Source organism: Spermophilus citellus (genome assembly GCF_964194105.1).
Source record: "Spermophilus citellus genome assembly, chromosome: 3".
NCBI lineage: Eukaryota > Metazoa > Chordata > Mammalia > Rodentia > Sciuridae > Spermophilus > Spermophilus citellus.
This window is the reverse complement of record NC_138184.1, coordinates 159,938,690-159,963,915: the sequence shown is the minus strand read 5'-3', so window position 1 is coordinate 159,963,915 and position 25,226 is coordinate 159,938,690. Positions and strand designations below refer to the sequence as shown.

At 35.0% G+C, this 25,226-nt stretch overlaps 1 protein-coding gene and 1 pseudogene across 3 annotated transcripts in view; one reads left to right on the top strand and one right to left on the bottom strand.

The window, feature by feature from the left end:
- The window catches only part of IMMP2L (inner mitochondrial membrane peptidase subunit 2), an 883,542-nt gene that overhangs the window by 125,531 nt on the left and 732,785 nt on the right, over positions 1 to 25,226 (bottom strand). The gene's annotated exons all lie outside the window — the stretch shown is intronic.
- Positions 8,768 to 9,247, top strand: LOC308645882 (prefoldin subunit 3-like; annotated as a pseudogene). Its single transcript has one exon. The product of its transcript is annotated as a prefoldin subunit 3-like (transcript).

Here is a 25,226-nt window from a genome sequence, read left to right as displayed (position 1 = left end):
TGAAAGCAAGTTGCACTTCCATCCATTTCTCTGACTTGAATCCACCTGGGTACAATCTTCTCTGCACCTATCTGTTTCATTCATGTTATGTGAGATACACCCTATGTCACTTGGTAGGAGCTTGCTGGAACAGTAAAGCAATGTTTGCTATGATCCCTCAGAAAGCTGCAGCTTGGCCTCCTCAAGATGGTTCCTGCCTTCGCTCTCCAATAACAGTTGAGAAACATGAAGCACTTTTCAAACACCAGTTTATGGTGAAGCTTACAGATCAGCTAAGTTAAGGCTGCTTTTCTAATCTGCAGATTTTTTCATGCCAAGTTTATCTACTATATTTCTGTATCTGTTTTCCCTCCTCTCTGTAGAACCAGTGCTCCTGCCACAATCAATTTGGCTCCAATGTACTCTTTCTTGTTAGTTGTTCAATGCACCCAAATATCTAATTCTCTAGAACACTATGACTCTTCAATATTAAATCTTAGTGAAATCCCTCTTTCACCCTCTATGCTGAGAAACAGTCCCACTGCTTGGATCCTGAACCCCAGAGCACAACTACAAATGCAGCCTTCTTCTAATCCACTATCTTGAATCTCCAAAACACAATTTTCAAGTATAGTGTTATATATAATTCAAATACACTTTATGAAAAATATTTCTAACAATTGATTGCTCAGAAATAAAGCCTCATTAAGAATAGGTATTGTAAGTACAAAATGAACATAAGACACAATGCTTTCACAGTATTTAACTTGTCAACAAGCATTTATTATGATGTTTAATCTGTCTTCTCCTCACCAGGATAGGTAGCATATGGGTTACAGAAATGGAACACATGATCTTTATCCTTTGGAAAGTTAAAATGCAACTGAGATAATATAAAACCACTCTGAACAATAATTGCTCAACTGTGAGATGTGAGAGAAGAAATGTCACAAAGACTTCTTGAGGAAACTGGGATTTAGCAGAACCTTGATGGATATCATAGTACAGCTAGGTGAAATTAGAAGAGAAGCACCTTTATGATCTTTTGGGAGATTTACAGGACTGGGAGGAAATGAGGCTGAGATGGGATTGAGTGAGGTTTTAATGACCAAGTGGATAGTTGTGTGATATGGCCATTATCCCCATGCAAATATGATGTACATATACTTGGCAATAGTCAGGAAAGTTCCCATTTTGAGACTGGAGAAGGTCATTAAAGGGGTTTTATAAAATGAGATAGAGGAAAGGAAAGTGACTCCATTAACATGATGGTGGCTACCTTACATTTCTGTGCACACCCAAGGTACCATGATAACAAAGTAAGAAAAACAACCATCACAGCAACCACACAGTGGGTTTTAGTAAGCCAGGCCCTAATAACTTTACTAAACAAAATGTTCTACACTACAGAAAATCATGTAAATTTTAGAGCTAAAGAAGCTCGGAATGGTAATAATGAATGATAATACAAATTAAACTGAAGAACAGGGTGAAATTCCTAGTTAAATAATCATTATAATCTACATCTTTCAAGTAAAACTTAACTTCATTTCTTAAATTAAGACAATAAAATGCCTGTTATATAGACCATTTCCATCTTTCCTTTTTATTCCTCTATATCAACTAATATTTCTTTAACTTATTATTAATCTTGTTTCACTTAATTTACCATCTCTATTGTGTTTTTCATATTTAGGGTCTGACATTTCAGCTGTTGTTTATTTCTGGTAACAGTCTCAAATGTTGCATCTAGCATCACTTATTATGGGCAGGTGATAAAAATCTGTGCTCATTTTTATCACCTCAACCTAACTCCTAGAGCAGACTACATAAATTCAATAAGAATCCAAATCTACTTATCTTCAGGGCACAATACAAAATCCATCTATTTATTCAAGTCTTTGATTAACGGTTCTATATTTATGAAATGCTTTGGGCTTTTCAGGTAAAAATATTTTTATATGAAACTCAAGTATTATTAAATATGCTGTGATGCTATCACAGTGTTTTGTGTGCATATGTGAAAATGTTCAATAACTTTAGCCTGAGGGCAAATATTCACCATACACTTACAAAAAAAGAAAATCTCCTGTTAAGGAGTTCCATTTACTGAATAAATCAGGAAAAAAATTATAAATTCGAGGGTATATCAAGGAATTGCCTTATAGAATCTTACAGTTTGTTTCCCATTGAATACTAGGTAGTCTAAAAACTATCCCTGAGGAACTATTAAATATTATTCAAACACATATGTAAGTTATGAATATATCTGATATGTACACATACATAATAGTTCATGCTAAACTTGAACTTTATAAAGAGGGAGCTTCTGACTACTGACGAACTCATTAATAAGGGATGATACTGCAATTCAATTGTCTACTATAAGACAGGCTAATTTTCAATGAAAATTCTATGTAACTTAACCTGGTTACAAAGGCACAGTTCCTACTTTAACACAGGGCAGCATGAAATGCAGTAAGCTGTGAAATCTCTGGGCTTCAGTGCTGTCTTTTACTAGCTGTGTACCCTTGAACATATATTTTTTAACCTTTCTGAGCTCCCTTTTCCCTACCTGTAAAACCAATATGATTATCTCCAGCATCCCTCCTGTACTAAAATTCTGCCATTTGATGATAATAAATGATTATGATGCTGCTACTGATTCTGATGATACAGTAAAAATATCTAGTACGTACTGAAACTTTAATTATGCATCAGTCACTATCCTATATACTAACACATTGCATCTTCACCACTATGAGGTATATACTCTCCATTTTGTAGAAAAGATTAAATAACTTGCCCAAAGTCAGATAGTGAGAGGTCAATACTTAAATACAAGAAGTTTGACTTGGACTAAACTTCTAATTATTAGAATAAATTATCATGTTTTACAACATAACTATAAACAGAGGCCTTATCTGTGAATTTACTCACAACTCCATGTTTTGTTGTAATTAAATACTTAATTCTTTAATTGCTAAATCTATAATTATATATGTGTGTGTGTGTGTGTGTGTGTGTATACATATATACACACACACACACACATACACAATAAGTTAAAGAGATTTTACAAGTATCAAAAAATATAAGCCTTGGGCTGGGGATGTGGCTCAAGCGGGCGCGCTCGCCTGGCATGCGTGCGACCCGGGTTCGATCCTCAGCACCACATACCAACAAAGATGTTGTGTCCGCCAAGAACTAAAAAATAAATATTAAAAATTCTCTCTCTCTCTCTCTCTAAAAAAAAATTTATTTATATATATATGCCTTAAAACAACTCAGTGAAGGATGTTGGTGTTGATGTTGGGTAATTATTTTTCATTTGCGATCCATTTGTGAGAAAATTCAGAGGTAAGATCCAGACATTTATAAGACCTCCTAATTATAATGTTAAGCTAATTTAAATACCTTAAGAACAAGGAAAGGTAAAATTTGTGTTGCAAAGCCAATGAACAACACAGCCAAGAATAGAAACTTGGGATTCCTGTCTTAATGTTTATCATTCAAATCTTGTCTCTACTCCAGGTCCCTTTCCAGTCTATGGTTTGACAAATCGAATTTAAAACACCCAAATGAAATTCATCATTTTCTTCCCAAACAGACTTTTTCTCCTAAATTCTCTTTTCTGATTGATGACACCAATAATGACTTACCTGAACCAGAAATCTGGAAGTCTCCTCCTTTCTTTTCCCTTAGTCCCATATGTTCACTCAATCCTATAAATTAGACCTCCGAAATACAGCTTAAATCTATTTATCTTCATTCATAGTACTGCTGCTTAAAGTCTTAAATCATTTGAAGTAAGTAAAAGGTCCTCTGTGATTGATCACCATTAATTCTGCATCTTCATTTCAGCTTTTTTTTTTTTTTTTTTTCTCCACACTGGAGGCTACATCTAGCTGAACTACTCATAGCTCCTCTGACTGTAGTACAAATTCCCTCCATGCTTCTCTGAATGAGACCTTCTCTTTCTGGAATCCCTCTTTGATATGGACACTTCCTTATCCTAAATCTTCTTCCTTGAAGTAATGTTTCCTTATAAGTCTTCATCACCAAATTAATCCTTTTCTTTCTTGTTTTTTTTTTTCATAGCATAGTTTAATAGTAGTAACATGTTTCATTTGATGACAATTAGTTCAAGGCTCCATGGTTTAAATGTTTTCTCTGATCCTTAAAAAAAAAAAGCATGTAATGAGTCAGTGCAATGATGCACACCTGTAATCCCAGTAGCTCAGAAGGCTGAGGCAAGAGGATTTTGAGTTCAAAACCAACCTCAGCAACTAAGTGAGGGACTAAATAATTTAGCAAGATCCTGTCTCTAAATAAAATATAAAGAAGGGCTGGGGTTGTGTCTCAGGGGTTGAGCAGCCTTGGAATTCAACCCCCAGTACAAAACAACAATAAAAACCCATGCAAAGAAATCATTATTCTCATTTTACAGATGAAGTCCTTCAGAGAAGATAAAGCCCATACTCTTCTTCTTTCCCTGTGTTACTATTCATTTATTTGCATCTATGTTCACCTCACCACTAGCCATGGTACTCACAGAATGCAGGAATTATGTTTTATTCAAGGGAGGGGCTTCAGTAGTGGGCACAGGTTCTGGTATACAATAGACATTCAACAAATGTTTGAAGGGTAAGTGCAAGAGCCCATGTGTTATTTCATTCACTAAATAAAATCCTATTTTATTAACTACCATTTAAATAGAAATTCTTGTTTTATGAACATGACTGATGGAAAAGGAAGATTTGAACAATGTTTATGAGTTTTTAATGTAATTTTTATTGAGTTTTTTTGTATCTCAACTCATTAATAAAAAAATAAGGAATAAGATTGGTGTACTTTATCTCCCGACATTATTCAAATTGAATTGGCTTTTTAAATTTTTTCAAGATGCTTGGGGTACATTATTAAATTCTTTACTCCCAGAACGACCCATCCATTTTTCACACAATGACCTTGGTCCTGCTTTATGAAAATAAATTTGCATGTACAGATGACATGAGTTTGTGTATGTTTGTTCAATCATATTTCTTGACTCCTCCAAAGCAGGCAATCATTAAATAATTTTAAGGAATTATAAAATTTGAGATATTCTTTATTGTAACAAGGCAAATTTTATCATTTATCTCAAAGCATAAGATATCCTAAAGAAGCTTACCCTAAGAATGGGGCATTAAACTAAATAATTTCTACTTTATGAAACTGGCAGTCATGAAACTAATATACAAAATGCTTGTTATCTTTATAAACAAAACAAAACTGTGTTTCTTACCATAGCACAGTATTAAACCAAGTGAATATTACCTATTTGTCTCAGTAGCCCCTCTGTACTTTGAAATAAAATTGAGGGGGGAAAAAGTGAATGCTATGAAAACAGGTGGAGAAAAAAGAAATTCTGAAGATTCTAAAGTTGCTTAGAGAGAAACTTTTGAGGGAAGACATTAGTTATACAATTTCCATTCTCCAAATGTTATGACCATTCTTTCAAAGAGAACTCAGCTCTACTGTTCAAATAACTCAGAAGCTGAATTTCAATCTATGATGCTCTTATCAAATTATCATTCAGTAACTGCTTAGAGAACAAATTACTGATGAAACCATGCTAGTACCCAGAGCAGTCATTTACCTGTCTGACCAGTACTGAAATTGTTTATGTGATATTTTCATACATAATGCAGTACTTATACTACAACCATTCCCTACAAGGTCAACCAGTTTTCATTATACCTAGAAGTTTTCACCTACATTATTTTTTTTAATAAAATAACAATGAATATTGAAATAATAAAATATGGAAGGGTATGAAATAAATCTGTCTCCTTCTATGTTCCTTAAATCCCTAATCATTTTCCTTACTGTAATTCTTACCCGTACTTTCTGGGCATTTATTCCTTTAAAGAGATTAATTGTAGATATACAATGGGATCATAATAAAATTTTTCTTCCGCTTTTTAAATAATTGACATAACTTGACAATTTTTGCACAGTCCTACACAAATGAGTTTTTAGTGTCTGTAAAATGCATACTAACTTCACTTTTGGGGTGTACTTATTTAGCCAACTTTGTGTACTTTGTTTAATCTTAATTTTCTTTTCATTGTACTATTACAACCAATATTATAATATTACTGAATCAATAGCATGTGAATTTAAGTGGTGATAGATATTGACAAATTATTTCCAAAGAGTTTTACCAATTGATATTCCCAACAGCAGTAAATAAGAATATCTATCCCCAACATTGATGGATCTCAAACTTTCTATGTAAAGACACTTGAAAATTAAGAAACATAGAGTGTGTTCTATGACTTGTTTATATACATATTTTCCACTTTAGAAACTAAACCTGATAAATTTAAAAAAAATGTTTCTTAATACATTTTGGGTAAAAATGATAAACCCACTATACATTAATATAAAATTTCATGATAAGTAACTATATTTCCTCAAACCAAAATCAGTGAAGATAACAGCTTTGCTTTACATTTTTTACAAATGCACTAATTTTTGTTACTCCTTTTCATGTCTGTCTTAATAGAAGACCACTAGATTTTCTCATCTGTTGGAAATGTTGCTTTGCTTGAAGTGTATGAAGAAATTTGTCCTCACATAGTAGAAAAGGGGGATACATTTAAATAGCCTTTTCACATAATTCTTGATACCACACCAAAACCTGACAGTAGTAGTTTCTTTAAAAATAGCTGCAAATGTGGAATCTGAAATCTCATCAATGAACATAATAAAATTATGATTTCATGAAAATCTTCTAGCCTTGATGTACACCCATATTGTACTTTAATGGATCTTTACCTACGAGTTAATTTGGGAACATCACCCATTGGCCACTTGGAAAATAACCATTCATTAAGTTATGCAGAATTCTCAAATATTGTCTTATTTCATGATATGATATTTAAAAATGTCTCATAGGGCATGGTGGCACACACCTATAATCCCAGCGACTCAGGAGACTGAGGCAGGAAGATCTCAAGTTCAAGATCAGCCTCAGCAACTTAGTGATACCCCGGTTCAAAAAAAAATTTTAAAAAGTGGCACAGCCCCCTCCCCATTGAGTTTAACCCTAGTCAGAAGAAAATAATTTTTATATCAATAGCAATCTTTTCAGAAAAGACTTTTAAAGAGTCTCAATAAATTGGCTGTTACCTTCAACAAATGGTGCTGGGAAAACTGGAAATCCATATGCAGCAAAATGAAACTGAATCCCTTTCTCTCGCCATGCACAAAAGTTAATTCAAAATGGATCAAGAAGCTTGATATTAAACAGAGACTCTGCGTCTGATAGAAGAAAAAGTTGGCTCTGATCTACATATTGTGGGGTCGGGCTCCAAATTCCTTAATAGGACACCCATAGCACAAGAGTTAAAAACAAGAATCAACAAATGGGACTTACTCAAACTAAAAGTTTTTTCTCAGCAAGAGAAACAATAAGAGAGGTAAATATGAAGCCTACATCCTGGGAACAAATTTTTACTCCTCACACTTCAGATAGAGCCCTAATATCCAGAGTATACAAAGAACTCAAAAAATTAGACAATAAGACAACAAATAACCCAATCAACAAATGGGCCAAGGACCTGAACAGACACTTCTCAGAGGAGGACATACAATCAATCAACAAGTACATGAAAAAATGCTCACCATCTCTAGCAGTCAGAGAAATGCAAATCAAAACCACCCTAAGATACCATCTCACTCCAGTAAGATTGGCAGCCATTATGAAGTCAAACAACAAGTGCTGGCGAGGATGTGGAGAAAAGGGTACACTTGTACATTGCTGGTGGGACTGCAAATTGGTGCGGCCAATTTGGAAAGCAGTATGGAGATTCCTGGGAAAGCTGGGAATGGAACCACCATTTGACCCAGCTATTCCCCTTCTCAGACTATTCCCCAAAGACTTTAAAAGAGCATACTATAGGGATACTGCTACATCGATGTTCATAGCAGCACAAATCACAATAGCTAGACTGTGGAACTAACCTAGATGCCCTTCAATAGATGAATGGATAAAAAAAATGTGGCATTTATACACAATGGAGTATTACTCAGCACTAAAAAATGACAAAATCATGGCATTTGCAGGGAAATGGATGGCATTAGAGAAGATTATGCTAAGTGAAGTTAGCCAATCCCTAAAAAAAATGCCAGATGTCTTTTTTGATATAAGGAGAGCAACTAAGAACAGAGCAGGGAGGAAGAGCATGAGAAGATGATTACCATTAAACAGGGATGAGAGGTGGGAGGGATAGGGAGAGAGAAGGGAAATTGCATGGAAATGGAAAGAGATCCTCATTGTTATATAAAATTACATATAAGAGGAAGTGAGGGGAAAGGGAAAAAAAACAAGAGAGAGTAATGAATTACAGTAGATGGGGTAGAGAGAGAAGATGAAAGGGGAGGGGAGGGGAGAGGGGATAATAGAGGACAGGAAAGGCAGCAGAATACAACAGACACTAGTATGGCAGTATGTAAAAACGTGGATGTGTAACTGATGTGATTCTGCAATCAGTATATGGGGTAAAAATGGGAATTCATAACCCACTTGAATCAAATGTATGAAATATGATATGTCAAGAGCTTTGTAATGTTTTGAACAACTAATAATAATAATTTAAAAAAAAGAAGGTTGCACAGGGGAAAAAAAAGAAATTGGCTGTTAAGGACAGCTGACTCATAGGAGAAGTGGCTGCAGAGGATTGATATGTCTCCACCTGGGGATTCCTAAGGCCATATTTTTCTAAGATTCAGATTCCTCATGAAACAGCCTGGGAATAAGACTGTACATACTGTAGTTATGAAGCTCTATGGACAGTGCCAAATATAAGTTTATGAAACTCAAGCTTGCTCAAAAGAAAAGGAGTCTAAAAGGTCATATTCCCAAAATTCAGCAGACTTTGGATATCCTAAAATACATGCAGAAGAAGAAAGAATCCACCAATTGGCTGGAGACCAGATTCTCATGAGCAGATAGCCCATACTGCAAAAGTTGGGTTCCTCCTACTGAATAAGTTTCTCTGTTCTTTGGGGCTACTGTAATGCTAGAATTAGATGTTGATGAAGCTCAGGTATTGTTTGAAATAATTTATCAACTGCTACAAGGAATCTGGATTCTCTTGAGGAACAACTTGACTTTATTCAAGATCAATTTACTACTACAGAAGTCAATATGGCCAGTGTTTATAACTGGGATGTAAAGAGAAGAAGCAAAGATGATTCTACCAAGAACAAAGCATAATTCTGCCAATTAAAAATGTGGGTCAGTTTTACCAATATGATAAATACTCCAGTGTTTATTCTTTAAGACTGACATAACTTTGAATGTTTTTTTTAACAGCAACAATGATTAAAACTTTATAAATAAGTAAAATGGTGTGTGTCTTTTTAAAGTAAAATTGGTTAAAAATATTTTATAACACTAACTGAATTTTTCACATTTTTAAGCAAAATTATACTGCTTTCATGATTTTATTTATATATGTATTTTGTCTATCAAAAGATAACTCTTAACTAAGTTGGCCAAAAACTGTGAGATAGTTATAAGAGGCTGAATGTTGGACACCAGCACAGTTTACTTTTTCTTTATTGACTGATCTCTCATTTGATGTGGTTAAACCATTTGATAGCTAGGAAAGACACTTTAATATTTGTCAACTTGCTTTTCTGTAGTATTTATAGGATTTTTATGTTCCTTTGTTGTCATTGTCTCCTATGAGTAGTGTTTCATGAGCTATTGCTTAAACAATAACTATAAAGATATTCTGGACTTTTCAGGAAATAGTAATCTGCCTTCCTGCCTAGTTAGAGAGCAGTTGAGACAATACTTATAACCCCAAATAAGTGCACAGTGTCCTTGCAATGCTAATATAAGGGAGATCTTGGCCAATGCAAAATAATAGTACTCATTTCAAAACTCTTAGCTAAGGTGATGTTGTATTTCATAACAGATCTCCAATATATCTTGAACAGGAATATCTGAAATAATTGAAAAGTTTGTTGTGAGCTTTTTATTTAAGGTAAACTGCATAAGAATAGTTAAAAAAAATCCCTGGGGAAAGCCCTTGGTCCAGAGGCAAGTAATAGATGATACAGATTCTGGCAAAAACACAAATGTATTATTCTGGCAAAAACACAAATGTATTATTCTATCTCCATGTACTAAAAAGTATACTGGTGCAATGTTTTGTACTTGTGTTTTATATAATTAAAAGAGAGACATTGAAGGGGAAAAGAAAGAAAGGTCTTTTAAGTATTGAAAAGCTCTCAAGTTAATGGTGGAGGATACAAACTTTCCCAAATCAAAACTTAGCTGAAAAGCCTAGTTCTATTATTGGCATCAAATATTATTAGTTGCTTTCTTTAAAGTGAAAGGTTTGCTTTATTAATGTGTGATCAAACACTTGCCATAGAGTCAAAGTCTGAATAACTATAGTTTTGTCTTTCAGTCATTCTTACCAATGAAATGGCAATTCATGAAAAATGTGGCTAGAAAAATTGTTTTCAATTATTTCAAATATTCCTGTTCAAGATGTTTGGAGATCTGTTATGAAATACAAAATCACCTTAGCTAAGAGTTTTGAAATGGAATTATTATTTTGTATTGGCCAAGATCTCCCTGAAGATAGTCATAGTACTCCAAATTGTAGCAGAAATGATTTATTTATATTTCCCATTTCAATCACAGGAAATATTAAAAAGGACACTATACTAAAAGAGTTAATAAGATCAATAATTTTCCTACTCATCAAGGACAGTCTTAAATAAAACAAGCATGCCTTTTTTTCATGCTAATGAGTGATAAGAACAAACTGACAACTTGTTCACCTTGGTGCTACTGCTTTGGACTTTGCTAAGGCACTAACGTCTCCCCACCATTTCTTTTGTTCCATCAGTGTCCATATAGACACAGTGAAAATAGTTAAGTAATGTATTAGCATTCTTATAAAAATAGTTTTGACCTAATAGATCCCTTGAAAATGTTTTGGGGATATGGTTCACTTACAAAACTATTGTTCTCTATCATCTTCTTTTTATTTTATTGACTGATTGATTGGTATTGAGGATTGGACCTACGGAACTTTACCCACAGAGCTAAATTCAAAGAAGTCTTTAATTTTTTGTTTTTGAGACATTGTCTTTTTCAGTTGCTGAGGTTTGCCTGAAACTTGCAATCAATTTCCTGCTGCAACTCCCAAAATTGTTGGGATTATAGGAGTGTGCGACTGCACCCAGCTATAATTTCCTTTTTAATACACTTCTTCAGTTGCCTATGCAATATGTAAACCCAGGTATTCTAACTTTAAGTTCGTGTCTTTAATGACTATATACATTGTTTAGGAGACTTTTCTATTGGTTGCCAGTGCTATTACAAAGTTCTCTTTACTGAGATTTCTCAATGGTCCTTGTTATGCCCTCTGGGGTTATGATATACATTCATTCATCAAGCATTTAGGTTTCTTCTATGAACCAGGCACTGAGGCCATGATGGGGATGCCAAGATGAATAAGGCACTGTCTTTACTTTCAAGGATTTCACAATCGACTGGGGAGACAAATGTGTATACAGCTACCTATAAGGCCATGTGATAAATGCTTTAATAGTACTTTGTACAAAGTATTTCAGAAGCACAGGAGAGAGTGATTAATTGTTCCCAGAGAAGGGAAGAACAGTGACCTGGGGCTTAATAGAAAAAGTGCATTTTAGTTGAATTTAAAGGACAAAATTATTTAATCCCTTTATTCATAAGATAGTCCCCTTCATATACTTGAATACAGCTACTGCGTATCCTATATTGTATGAATTTCTACTACTTTCAATTAACTATTCCAATGCCCTCATGAACAAATGATGAAGATGAATATAACAAATTTCATATTGTGGAAAACACCTTCTGAAAATATGTATTGATCTTTCTTCTGCAAGCATGCATGCACATTTGTTAGCATCAAGCTATAATTAATCACGAGAGCTGGAGAGACATTTTTGCTTAATATCCAAACTTCTTTTTCTAAAGCACAACTAGAAACAAATGTGCCAACTAAAGAGACTATTCACAAAGTGCTCCATCCAGATTTTCCAGTCATCTTTCCTCTAAGCAGAAGGTCAGGAATTTTTTGTTTTGTTCTGTTTTTCTGTAAAGAACCAGATAGTAAATATTTTAGACTTGGTAACCCAGATAGTTTGACAACTACTCAGCCCTATCCATGTAGCATGGAAACCATCATAGACAATATGAAAATAATGGTCATTACAGTGTTAAAAAAATCTTGATTTTCAAAATCAGACATGGCTTGCAGGCCACAGTTTGCTGATTCCTACTAAAGGTTTCTTTCTTCTTATGTCCTCCAACCTTCCACTGTGGGGTGAAAAGAGCATCAGATTCAGAATCAGCAGACCTGATTTTTAATTCTACTCAGAGCTAATAACCAGCTGTGGAAACTGCTTTCCTGGTCTAGCATTGTTTTTCTTGTGCCACATCAAGAATCTTTAGATTATATAATCAATAATCATCATTCCTAAAACCAAGGAATCACTGCAAAGTAATTCTCTTTCCTGCCAATATTTTTGAATCCATTTCAATACAGAATAGACAGAATGAGAGACTAATAAAGAATGAATGTGACTTCAGATCATACTGATAAGAATGTTTATATCAAATGGAGACAGGGTCTAGTCTCTGCAGTTTATAGTGCAGGTAACTTTCAATTCTGACAGTAATGAGGCTGCCCAGAAGAAATCAACTGGGGACCTAAAATTTTCTGGAGATTTTAGCAAAAGAAGAATGCTTGAAAGAACTGGGAAAAGAATGAAAAAGAGGAATTTAATAGGCACAATATACTTTTTAAATGTTAGGAATCATCAAACAAATGTTAGAACCAAAAGGAAATATTCTAGGCCTGAGTTATATTTCTAAGTCATGGACTCTCATGGAAAGAAGTTCTGTGCTCTGGATCTTCATAGTATCTTGAGTCTGCAAAGTTCCTGCTAGTCATATCACCAGAAGCAATATAATTACTAATTCCTTATACTTGCTTTGCGATTTAGAGTTTATATTCCTTTGTATGATATTGCTCAAGCATCCTGAACCTATGAGATTGGCAAAGATGAATATCATCATTGCCTTTTTACAAATCAGGAAGCAGAAATTCAAAAAGATTACTTTGCATTTAGATGAGTCTTGACTAAATAATAAACTGAGGGGCTAAAGCTAAGCTCCTAAGTTAGCCTTGAAAATGTAGACTGAACACTAAAAACAGACATCACCAAATATTTTCTAGAACACCATATCCTTTATAATTCTAGGAGGAAGGAGGGCTTGGGGGAGTGGGATTTAACAGCTTTTAAGCACTTTAAATTTAGAAATAGTTGCTTAGCATTTTGCTTGAGCTGTTAGTGCCCAATTTACCTAGTTTTTCTATTAAATGTTTCAGCCAAATGTAAATGCTTTATGAATATGGCTCATAAAATGCCCTGGGAGGAGGTTCCATAATAAAATAACTCCAACTGTGAAGGATTCTAAAAGCAGAAGTTATTCCTTTCAATTTGATTGGTGTCTTATGTGTATACCTTATTCTAACTAAAAGAAGAAACCCCAAACATCTGTGAATAATTCAAATTGCTAAATGGCAAGAATAGATTAATACTTTAATGTTACACTTGTCTTTTATCCAGGCACAACTTTGAACATAATAAATTTGGTTTCAGAACTGAAACCCACAAGATTCTGAGTTTGGTTTATTTTTTCAATACATATAATTAACTTCATCTTTGAAGGCTTCTGAAGGTTGTAGAGGGCAGAAGAAATGCATTTTTATTAAAATAACTCAACCCGTGGGCGGCCTCCACAGTTTCTTACACAGAATACTACAAAGAGATTTGAGAAACAACATTGAAGCCAGGAATTGAAAAAGAGAGAATGTTACAAATGGGAAAGTCCCCTCAGTTCAGCTTCTGCCTGGCACTAAAGATACCACTGGGAACAGGTTGAGGAAGTCACATGTATGTCTGGTGTTCTCCCTTTCTGGCAGGAGCCGCCTCTCTGCCAGACCGCAGAGGTATATATGCCTAACTAATTACACACAGCTTAACTTAATTAACATCATCTAGATACAGCAGTCAGCCAATAAGGAATCCTCATCATCTTAATGGCTCGCTGGCGTTGCTTCACAAACCACTCCTCCTGGCAAAGTGCCAGGTGCCATCTTGACTTGGTTGTGGCCCTCAACACCCTCCTCTTTCTTTCATTTTTTTCCTTTCTTTCTTTTCTCTTTCTTCCTGAACAACTAGAGCCAAATTCAAATAACCTAGACAACTTAGAGACACTCACAGCATATTGAGCCTCTACTGTTGCCATTGTTATGGGCTGATTTGAAAGTTAAGTTGGGTTGATCCCATTCTGCTCAGACATTTCACTCTGAGCAGGATTGACACCCTTTTCCACAAGAGCCCACTCACATAGAAGCTGACATCTCCACCCTCACCCACTTGCACCCTAACCACAATGTCTTAAAACTATGGAGCAAACGTTAGCTTACTTCCTGAATGGGTACAAAAAGGTACAAAAAGGTTACAATTCTGAGAATGTACTTATGACTGTACTTGTCTCTCCTGCCCCTCTCCTTTGTGGTTTTTCTGTTTTTAAGTGATCCCCCAACCGTGTTCAGTGTCTTGGGCTGCAGAACAGTCTGCTTTCTGCTCCCTTGGCCCTAGCCAGAAAAACTCTTTGTCTTTACTTCAAAAAGACCGAGAATTTTATTTGGGTTTTTGGAATAGCACCTTAAGATCCTAACAAATTACTGTAAACTATAAAGCAACTTAAGTCAAACACAGTCTTAAAACAACACACATCTATTATCTCACAATTTAGTAGGTCAGAAGTCAGAATTCACTGCTTTGGGTTTTCCAAGGCTAAAATTAGTGCCAGTTGGCTGGGCACAGGGAGCAAGTTTAAGTTTCTGGCTGAATTCTGCTCCCTGTAGCTGCAGGAGGGAGGTCCTGTTTCCTTGCTACCTGTGGGCCAGAGGCTATTAGCTTCTACAGGCACCCACACTCTTTGGCTCCTGGCCATCATCCTCTGTCTTCAAGGTCAGTCACAACGAGTAGAACCTTCTGCAGGCTTTTTCCCCCAGTAATTTTGTCTTGCATGTTTATTTTTATACTTGATTTTATTCAAATACTTATAATATCTCATAATAGTCTGATAAATTTTCATTTCTCATGTTTCAAAATTCTCTATCTCCCTTTCTGCCTCATCTTTCCTGTGTCTCCTTCAACTGTGTTTCTAACACTTTTGCCTTCTTGTTTTGATTTGAAGGGCTCTTGTGACAATATTTGATCCACCTATAAGAATCCAGATTTCTTGCCCTATTTTAAAGTCATCTTATTATTATCCTTAATTCTGTCTGTAACGTTCTTTCATGGCAGTACCTAGATGAGTGTTTGATTGAATAACTGGAGAATGGGAATCTTCAGAAAGCAAACACCTTTAATGCTTCCCACCAAACCGAAATAAATTCATAGTCTTTCAAACATACTTCTTTATAGACCCTAAAATATCTTGCATATCTAGCCAAAAGTATAGGAAACTAAGTTGTTGGTAAGTAAAATTTTGTTTGCAAAATGAAGAACCAAATGAAAACATACCCAAGAGGACTGTTATGGGAGGTTACAAATATTTGAATAAAGCCATAAAACATTGAAACAGCAAGTATAAAAATAAGCATGCTGAAAAAGAATGCCATGGCCTAACAAAAATACTGGATGGAAAGAGCCTGCAGATGCTTCATTTGTCCTCTAGACATTTGGGGTCACTGATTTATTTAGAGGTGCCCAGGTGTTACTTCTTGCCAGGCAAAGTCTAGAGTGCTTAGTACTTTGAAACAAACAGTGCTCTGAGACTTTTTAAAGGCCTAGATGAAAGTCCCTAATTGAATCTAAAGATCCCAGCTGAGTTTTGAGAAACTGGCTTCCAAACTGATTTGACTTCAAAACTACTCTGTCATTCTGATTTTAGCCAGTATTTGCACTGGGCTGTCTTTATCCTGGCATATTCATAGGCTTTGCTAGGTAACATCTGAGCAAAGTCGTGCTAGAGTTCAGGAATTCCCAGTAGGTGACATATTCCTTCTCTAGCCAGTGGTCAGAGACTACTCTCTTCAGCTGACAAACCAGCCCCTTCTGGTCTTTTACAATCTAAAAGAGACCTGCAGGTGGCATGTTTTAAAGCTTTTCTGTAGCTTTACTTGGTCTGGTGGCCACAGGTCAACTCAGAACAATGGGAAACCCAAGCCCAGTGCCATGCAATACCCCATCCCTACCTGGAATTGAATTTATGCCACATGCACAACCACTCAATTCTGCACAGACAGTTAGCAGATATTTGATGTGGATAAAAGTGAAAGGTTTGTTCTTTTCCCAAGTATCCCCAAGATAGTCAGATTTCCTCATAGGGATTCTAGAAACCAAACATTATAGAGACATGTGAGAATGCAGGAGGGAAATTCAGTTTTCTCTAACCATGAAAATTTATATAAACATATCTGACTTGGAGACAGAAATAGTGATGACTTTTCTAATGACCTGAAATCTGACTTTAGGTAAACAGGCCTGTAGAAGAAATGATTAGGCAAAGTTTCTCTGCCCCCTGCAGTACATCTCCTGACCTGTTTGCCTCTGGAAAATCTACAGGTGGTTGAAAATGCCCAGCTTTCTCCTGCCATGAGATATAATCAATATATCTTGAATGACATTGTTTCTTGTTTAAAGCATGGGCTACAGGAAGTTTACTGCACTCTCACTAGTAATCATAGGAGATATTTGCTCCAGAACATGAAAAAGGGATAGTCTTAGAAGAGTTTTAATCCCTGAAGTCAAGTATTTTTATGTCCTCACACCCAGGAGAGAGCCAGGAAAACCATGTTAGGACAAAGGCTGCGACAATGAACACAGTAACAACTCTGTGTACTACAGCACATTACTTCTCTACCCTATGCTCTTTTCAACAGAACTATTGTGAGCCCCTGATAGACCACAGATGTAAAAAGTTTGCATGAGATAAAATTGTTACTTGAGAAAAACCTAAACAAACCTTCTAGCTTCACTTAGTCAACTTAAAATCACTAATTTTGGAGGTCACACAGCTAATCAATACATTATTAGTCTCCCACTAGCTTTTCTATAGATCACATCTAATGATATGTGAACTAAGATGATGATGGTAACCTGGTGGTTATTTTTCAGGGACTTAAAGGCCACTTTTGGTTAAAACACTGACTCTTTACTTGGGCCTGCAGATGTGTGATAGGTGACTAGAATGGGCTCTCTGGGTTTTCCCTTTACTGCTTTAATGTTTCAGGCAAATTCTACTCTGCTTTGCATGTAGACATGTTGAATGCCCACTGGAGCAGCTAAGTGCTTCTTTTACCCACCCAGATCTTTTTCAGCAGCTATAGAAGCCCAAACACCTAGTGTCCTACAGCCCTATTGTAAGACCCAGAACAGCATAAAAGGCCAGGATGTTTAAACAGGATGATGGTGCCACCTCTAAGAATAACAGCACAAGCTGACCATGACCATCTGGTGGTCCAAGTCTTCCACATGGGGGAAAATACAACAAAATCACCTTTTGGAACTGTATCACTACCAGCAGAAAATACCATAGTCTAGCCTACCCTAGCAAATAAAAGCTTATATCTCCCTTTGTTAAGGGAGTATCCTGGTTCTTTGGTCAGTGCTGTTTGTCTTCAGCTCAAACCCCAGTTACTCACTTGCCTAATGCCCCAGTTAAAATCTGATGTATTCATGCTCACTTGACCTGATTTAGTATCTATCATCACTGAGTCAAAGATTCTCATCCCTAGTATTAGGAGCATTGTTGAACCATTTGGGGACATGGCTAATTTCTGAAGACTTTATATTACAATCAACCTCCAGTTGGTGGGTTATTGATTCTAGGACCCCCAGTTGATAGTACTCAAGCAAAAGAATCTATGAACACTCAAGTCCATCATAGAAAATGCCATAATTTTTTGCATATAACCTATGCACATCCTTCCTTACACTTTAAATAACTTCTAGATTACTTATATTTCCTAGTACAATTTAATATATAAATATGTACAACTATGTAAATAGTTGTTAAGCTGTATTGTTGAAGTCTACACATGTTCAGTGCAGACACAACCTTTTCCCCAAATTTTCAATCCATAGTTGGTTGAACCAAGGATATAGAACTTGCAGATACAGAGGGCTCATTGTATATTCACCAAAACAAATAATATTGTATTATTTGGATAATAATCAGCATTTTTAGAAGTTCAATAATAAAAAGATACTTTAAAGTAATGGCCATTTCTGTGCCTTTTTAACAGAAAATCTCACACATCAAATATTGTGTTTTACATTACAGAAGACCTAATAGTAAGATCCTATGGTAACTTTCACATGGATCTCCATTCTAGTGCAGTTGTGAAATGGTGTCTATACCAATCCTTTGGTATAGAAGATTTTTGGTGAAGAAGATTTTTGTTTCTGTTTGGCTTTAGTTTGCATTCCTTTGAATGGGCAAATGCTAGCTGTACCACTCTCTTTGGTTCACACCTGACCACTTCACTCATTTACTTGAGTGCCTGACCCCTGAGGGCCCTGAGATGAATGTGAAAGGTAAACGTGAGAACTAGATAAACTAAATAATTTTTTCCTTTTGCTTTCATTGCCAGTAACTTTGAATTGAGTTTAGTGATGATCTACATTAATAAATTCTTTTGAAGCTGCTTCTAACTTTTCATGTACTTTCACTGTTTGCTCTAAGCTTTTTTTTTTACATGTTTCTCCTTTTTACTGTTATTTTATGTTTTTAAAATATTAATTACAAATAATAAATAAATCTTAAATATATTTTTTAAAATAGGAGCTCCACAGAAATATACCTGATGTTGTGACCCCTGGAGCACAGTAGCCTTTCCTGCCCTAACACAGTAGTCTATCATTTAAGAAAGGGCCATGAAATATATATCAGACCTTATCCACCACATTAATACAAAGGAGTTAAGATGGACATAAACCTACCTACATACATAGCACACACACATATTCATAAGCCCAAATCAGTACTGGAGGAAGCTCCTAATCATTATTCTAGCATTTTATCAATAGGAAAACAGGTACCAGAAGAATTAGGGACAACCACTGAAAGGAAGAAAGCTTTGTGTTCCTTTCTTCAACTATGTCACCATTACCACATCTTGGAAGAAGGAAATTTTTGAGTTTCTAAAAGTTTTCTAATTTATTATTTATTGTAGAATAAAAACCCTTTAACTATTGAGATCAATCAGGTTGAAAAAGAGAACATTACAGCATGTGACAGCACAGCGTAAGAAAGTAGACTAAGATTGGGGGCTGCCATCTGCTACACAGAGAAATTATAGGGACCAAGAACATTTTTTAAAGCATTAGAAGAACTGATCAATCAACAGGCATTTTTTTTTTGATGCCAGGGATTGAACCCTGGATCAACCATTAAGCCATATCCCCAGCCATTTTATTTTATTTATTTTGAGACAGGGTCTCACTAAATTGCTTAGGACCTCACTAAATTGCTAAGGCTGGCTTTGAACTTATGATCCACCTGCCTCAGCCTCCAGAGTTGCTGGGATTATAGGCATGCGCCACAGTGCCCAGCAACAACCACTATCTTCTCAAAGACCCTGGGCTTTATGCAGCAAAGCAGAACCTGGTTCCCATGAACAGGTGCTATTTTCTACCTGCCAGAAAACAACCTGTTTGCCATGTAACTGTCAGCCTTAGAAGAACAGATTATAGGTGAACACATAGCCATCAGCAGGGGTAGTCTTCAGGTGGAAGCACTCATCTGAATATTTCTTTAAGGAGATGCATTTGTCAACAGAGCCACCCTGGCTCATAATGTCACCCCCAAAGCACCTCCAGGAAGAATAAGTATGTAAAACAGGAAACCAAATCACCTCTGGTGATTTGAAGAGGAAAAATATTTGCTTTACCAAAACAATAACAAAAACAAAGCAAAAGGTAAATAGGGGGAGACAAAAACAAACTTGCTATAAAAGGCTCAAAAAGATTCCACCCAGAGATTAGGAACAATGTGAAAGAACACACCTGGGTAGGAAGTAGTATGACTTCATCATTGTTTGCTGAAGAATAAAGGTGTTCATTAACTGAAACCAAAGATCTGAACCACCCACTGCCCTAACAGGAGGTATGGCAGAACTTTTTATAGACTCTGAAATTTTTTATCTGTAGTGTTCTCAGATTATCTAAGACTCTTAGAAAGATGCCCAGAAGTGACTGGTTCATCAACCTACTCTCCCCTCATATTCTGAGAGCCCTGGACCAAGGACAACCATCAGCTGGAAAAAATAACCAGAGAGTAGCAAAGAAAGGAAAATTCTGATTTGGGGATGTACATTTCAAATTATTTCTCCAAATTGACATGTCTTTTACTCCCTGAAGTTAGTTTTGTTCAGCTTAGTTGCTGTTTTTTTTTTCTAAATCTTTTTTTCTTTCTTTGTAAATTCACTGGGTAGAAATAGAATCATTTCTTTTGCATACATGACACTGTAGTTAATAAATGCTAAATAACAGGATTAGAAATCTTTCAATAATTCTACTTTTTATTCTCACTGTTTTCTCTTCATCTTCTCATTTAACAAATCTTTCTTCAAATATGTCTCATGGGGGTGGGGGGTAATTACTATCTACCCTGATGGGTCATTGACATTGTAGAGCATGGCATATGCTAAAATGAAATTGTAATTACATTGAGACCCAGGGTGACACCCAGTCATTCACTCTCATTTATATCTAAAAGCACCTACAAATGACATATATTAATGCATAGCAGATCCTGCAGTGAGTTAATAGGATAACAAATCTTGGTCAGTATTGCATCAATTGCAGGGGGAGTAGAATTAACTTCTTTGTAAACATATGACCTAGTGGGATGGAATTTCCACAAAAGCAGTTTAGAAATAAAGAAACTGAGCTAATACTGGTCCCTGTATTATCATTGTTCTGTCAATCTAATAAATTCATACAATCTAGCTGGCCATTTCCTAGGATTTCTGAGAGTAAGACCTTAATTTACAATGTTTGTTGTAATTTGGGGAGAGGGGGATACAGTCATGAACACACGTGGCACAATGCTTTCATGCATCATGAGTTATTAAAGAATCCTTCTGGAAATCTCTGCAGCCCTAGGCCTTCTGTTTATTGCCCTTGTGCTTTAAGTGACTGAAGTGGTATAATAAAACATAAAGCATTAATGAAATTCTATTATATTTTCACATGACATTGGAAAAAATAGAAAAGACTGACAATATCTGGTACTAGTAAGGCTGCCCAAGGTGTAGGAAAACTCAGTCACTGCTGGTAGCTATAGGAACTGCTATCACTTTTCTGAAAAGTAAGAAGGTGATGTCTACTTCAGTTTAAAGGTGATGGTACTTTTCAAATCAACAAACTCAACTTGGAGGATGTTTCATATAAATTTACAGCAGAATGCCTAAGGATATGTGTGCAAAGTAACCTACAGTACTATAAGCAGTGGCACAAAGGTGGAAATGATCTAAATGTTTTTATTAATACAGGAATGATTAATAAAATATAATACATACATATTATATAATATTAGGCAGCAACTAAAAAGAATATGTAGCTAAAATCAGAGGAATGTCTATGATACATCATATAAAAGAAAGTAATTCCTTTTATTCTAATTTATAAGTGAAGATAGGGAAGGTAGAGGGAGGGAGAGAAGAAAAAAGAGATTAATAAAAGGAAGGAAGAAGGAAGGAGGGTGAATAACAGAGAAAAGGGGAGAGAGAAAAAAAGGGTGGTAATGGCATGGGAAATATTAAAATGTATTCATATGCATATCAATATTTGCATGAACATAAAGAATGCTATATTGCAGATGGTTATTTTAACACTGTTTGTACAGAGACATGAGACTGAAGTAGGGAAAGGGAAGTTATTATAAATTTTGTTTTATATTGTAGAGTTCTTTAGGGTTTATGTAATACAGGAAGTCCAGCATAGTTTGGATATCTAAATGCCCAGAAGGCCTGAAAATGTAGTCTTCAATTTCTTCTACTTGTAAATTGAAATTCATACACTGAGCATGACTTGTACTGAGAGACCAACAGACCACATAAGAACATACTGTTTCTGGGTCTAGACTGGGGGAATCTAATTTGTTTATTCCTACCAAATCCCTGGAATAATTATATACCACAGGAAAGACCTTGGTTGAAAATATACACTTAATATCATAGGTAGAAATAGTTAGAATTTTTAATAGCTCAGTTTTTCTTTTCCCAAATAATCAGGTTCAGTCAGTATTATCTATCTTTGATTATATATTCCTATAGCATTTCTGAGCATGTACTCTAAATAAATGTAAATTTATTTGTAAATAATATACAACTTCTACTCTTAAATTATATTTTGCCTTAAGTTTTGATGAAAACATATAGATATTTTATTATTTTTTGTTAATGCATAACCAATGGACTGTTCTTTGTTTCTTGTGATGTGTGGAATCCTCTTTGGAATCTAGTTTTACAGGTACTAATGACTTATTTATTGAGTCTATGTAGATGTTCCACTAGATACATGGAATAGTTAATGTATTGATGTCAGAAAAATATAACACAGGGCAAAAATCCCTCGCTGTCCTCCAACTGCCTAAGTTAACATAGCCTTTAATGTTTTAAGATTAGATATAGAGATTGTATTTCCTATGAATATCTAACACTTAACATCTAGTAGGTGTTCTTAGTATAATATTAGCAACACAGTCAATACTACTGCATTCTTTTAGAGACCAGGTCTACTTTAGATCAGCAACTCACTTCAATGCTGTAGTTTGACCTTAAATCCATTCATCAAAGCTATCATGGAATGTGAAAATCCAAACTTAAATAAAAAACAAATTAGAAGATGATGATTCACATAATGAAAATATTTTTTGGCCAAGTGAGGAACAATATTAGGATATCTTTCAAATACTAATCTCAACAGTTATTTGCAAAATTATATGTATATATGTTTTTGATTATGAGTAGACATCAGCAGAAACATAAATGAACAGGTGATATTCATTAGAATTTGTAAACAGTGCTTGAATATTTTTTTTAAAAAAGTCTAAGGGCTGGAGATGTAACTCAGGGGTAGAGCATGTGTTTATCATATGCTAGGTCCTGGATTCAATCCTCTGCATCACATACGAAAGAATTATTTCAAAACATCCAGAAAAAAAGGATTTTGGATATTCTCACCACAAATAAATGATAATTGTATAATATAAAGTCATTAATATGTTCAATACCCTATTTTGATTATTAAACAATGTGTAAATGTATCAAAATATTATATTGTACCCCATAAATATGTACAATTATTCTGTGTCATTTAAAAATTTAAAAATCAGAAAGCAAAATGAACAAAAAGGGCCTATTAGACTACTGAAATGCCAGTTCATTTTCAACTTAGGTTAATACAAATGTCATTGTCTTTTGACCTGACTTAATAGAAATCATATTTAAGACAAAAATGGTTCTTTTAAGAGAATGTATGTGTCCCTGAATAGTTAACTGCTTCCTCTTACAGCTATCCCCTCACACCAGGCACTTAAATATATGAGTGTGTGTGTGTGTGTGTGTGTGTGTGTGTGTGTGTATACACACACATATGCATATGTATGCATATATATTTTCCAGATTGCAGTTCTGAGAAAATGTCTAAATAAACTGATGCCTCTATATTACAAATAAGAATTAAGCAAATATATTTTAGTAAGTTGAAACATTTAAAGACATTGTCACTGTTCTATTCATTAACCAAACATTTAAACTGGAGAGTCTCTGCTCATACACATGCCTTTCTCCCCTGGTTCTGTCCACTCTCCTTTCTCCATATTTTTCTCTGCTCCTGGAAGTCTTCCATGGAACCCACTTATGGCTTTCTCTAGTTTCTAGCTTTTGTTTAGATTTAGGGTAATGAGAAGCAATGGCAGAGCATTAGAGAATGAGGCTATCTACCACAGATCCTAGTAGCAGTTCTTCCCTATAGTAAGAGCCTCTGCTAAACTCTTTTCTGGTCCTGATCATCTCTCCCCCATTTTGCCCCTCATAACTGTGAGTGGTAATAGATACCTGCTGCTTCTAGCAGAGGGGTGCTTCACCATTGTTGTTCTCCTTTATACCTGCTCATGCCTTTGTAAACAGTCCTTATTAAACTTTGTACAGTTACACAAATTGTGTCATCAATTTCCTTCTGGGACCCTGACCATACACTTATTTGCAAAGAATCTATTAAGGGATCTATAACATATAAAAGTAAATTAGAAATTGATTATGCTTTCAAACAGTTTACAATCTGGTAAAAGAGATAACTGTGGTTCATCTGATATCATTAGTTAATTAATGCCTGCTTAGAAATAATTGAGAAGGTGATAGTATTGTCAGCATGAATGCAGGAGAAAAAATAAAGGTAGGAAATTACATGGAATGATTTGTTGTCTATATGCTGGGTTGAAAGAATTTATTTACCTATGATAAAATTAAATTGTACTCAGAAATATTTTAAGAAGGTTTTAGAAATTCTTCTTTTCTCTAGTTTGTATATGTACAATACTTGAAAGGAAAATTAAAATTTTGTGCCCATGTATTTAAAAATTATTTCATATACATGCTAATTTTATGGAAAACTCTCATCTATTTTCTATACAATATTTGTATTTTAAATTTCTAAATTCAAGCCTACAATTGCTAAAACTTTTTTCATAGAATATTTAAGATTTTCTATTATCAATGGAACTATTAATTAAAAAATTGGGGGTTCATAACCCACTTCAATCTAATGTATGAAATATGATATGTCAAGAGCTTTGTAATGTTGTGAACAACCAATAAAAAAAATTAGCAATTTGATACAGATAAGCCCAATTTTGGAAATAATTATAACAAGCAAATAGCAGGAGTTTAGCAGTGAGAAGATTGTAGACTTTAAAAAAGTAAATCCCACTGTCTAAATGACATTTATTTAAATCTAAGGTCCATTCAATAAACTGGAAAAAAAAGCTCTTTTACATGAACAGTTAGATTTAGATTTTTAAGCTCTAGTGGTATATCAGATGGATTAATAAATGTACAATACAACAGTTTTTTCCTTTCTTTTTTATT